Source organism: Hippocampus comes, unplaced genomic scaffold (genome assembly GCF_001891065.2).
Source record: "Hippocampus comes isolate QL1 unplaced genomic scaffold, H_comes_QL1_v1.1 scaffold269, whole genome shotgun sequence".
Lineage (NCBI taxonomy): Eukaryota > Metazoa > Chordata > Actinopteri > Syngnathiformes > Syngnathidae > Hippocampus > Hippocampus comes.
In genome coordinates, this window is record NW_017805376.1 from 485,778 (window position 1) to 487,715 (window position 1,938).

General features: G+C 40.5%; 1 long non-coding RNA gene across 1 annotated transcript in view; it reads left to right on the forward strand.

Moving 5' to 3' along the window:
- Positions 1-281: 281 nt before the first annotated feature.
- LOC109517136 (uncharacterized) overlaps positions 282-1,938 on the forward strand; it is a 10,113-nt gene continuing 8,456 nt past the window's right edge. Inside the window, exons 1-2 of the long non-coding RNA XR_002168489.1 lie at positions 282-292; positions 457-458. This is a non-coding gene — a long non-coding RNA (uncharacterized LOC109517136). The remainder of the gene's footprint in view (positions 293-456; positions 459-1,938) is intronic.

Consider the following 1,938-nt stretch of genomic DNA (forward strand, 5'->3'; position numbering starts at 1 on the left):
TGTATTTCGATATTTGGATGAGGTGAGGTGTTCAAGCGGATGAAAAAAAATTCTGGCTTTTGCAGTGTAGGAGGTTTTTACTGCATCAATTGTAATTACTTGCAATTGAAACTGTGTTAATTGTTATTCCTAACGCCGCTTCAGCTTCATTATTTCAACCGGCGCTACATGAAGTATGTGTTCATCAGAAAATGGTTGAGTATGGGTGTGGTGACACAGAGAGTTTTGGATACTTTTCGTGGGTGAAAGGCAAGTGAAAATGTTGATGGTGAGACGTAAGGTGAAAATGGAAGTTGAGTATGTTGAGAATAAAAAAGGAACAGGCAGGTGAGGTTTGACACATTGATGTTACGAAAGAGGAGGTCATCATGTGTTTAGGTTGAAAAGGGCCGGAAGGTCACGAGATGCTTTGAAAGTTGTTTGTAAGTCATAGACGCAAATTTTGTTTGTGTTAAGTGGTCGTCAGTGGACGTATGTGGGATGTTGTTATCTTTTTGGGAGGAGGTAGAATGTGTAAGTATACAATGAAGGCCTTGATTTGGATGATTTGTGACAGTTACATGTCTGTGGGTTTTAATTACCTTATTATTTGTTTTATAACTACTTCTGTTACGCTGCGAATTGCCACAATGTTCTGAATATATCACATTGTTTCATAGATTACGTTCACAAGATGCACATTTCTCTTGACACATGAGAAGAGCCATCACGGCTCCTGATGTGGGAAAAATGATGGTCTTGTGTCAAGAAATTATGTAAATTCGGTTACAAATTTGCTATCCTTGGTTTGTGTTATGCCTTCCCTCATTATGAAATGAAATGACTAGAGTTGAAGCTGTCGTCGAACATACAAATTCATGTTGGTTTGAGTCATGAAAAAAACGTAAAATTTTAAGCCATGTCTGATTTGTGCATACACAGGCTGGATTTCTAATTTCGTTCGTCACAAGAGCAAGATCTTCCATCTTAAATCAATGTTTATGTTTCGAGTTCACGTGTGGAGAATTTGAAATTGGCTTCGTTAACTTAGATTGACTGCACATTTTAAGGTCAGCAGTGGCATTTTTGGAAAATCACACACCCTAGGTGGTGTTGACCAAAGACGGTTGCGGCGTAGATTAAGCCACTTGGCGGCCTTGAGCATTGTATGGTGCGAACTCTGCATGCTGGAGGAGTGCTAGGAAAAAAAAAAACAAATGGATGAGCTGCTGCACACTAACATGAAGTTTTTGTCGCCTGCTAGGCATTTATTTTGCATGGCTATGTAGTAGTGTCGATCCCATTTAACACTGGAAAAATGCACAGTACTTAACCCTGCTGCTTTATTCCTGCTTCCTGATGGGTGTTTGTTTGTCTGTTTGTTTGTTGGGCATATAAACAGGTAATAGTGTTTTGAGAGGGTGTAGGAGGAAGTACAATGAACTTGTCTAGTCCGACCTCTCGTTCTTTGTGTGTTTTCATTTGCTTGATATTAATATTGCAATTAACATGCATGGCAGGCTGATTGAACACTCTGAATCGTCCCTAGGTGTGAGCATGGGCTTGGATGGTTGTACGTGTCTGTGTGTGCCCTGTGATTGGCTGGCGACCGGTTCGGGGTGTTCCCCACCTACGGCCCGAAGATGGCTGGGATGGGCTCCAGCACCCCCCGCGAACATTGTGAGCATAAAGCGGATCGGAAGGTGCATGATTGAATGAATTAATTAATATTGTAATGGGTCATTTATTTGGTATATCTCGTTTGACAGGCTAAGGAAGAAATCTAGATATTGACAAGCGCATTTCCCCTTATGCATATGATATGTTTAAGTAGGGGTGTACAATTTTGGGTTTGTACACATACTGTTTGAGCACACACACTAGCATATTTATACATCACTTTTCTCTCTTACTCATAATTGGTGCCCCATTACATTACGACATCTCATCAGTTTATTG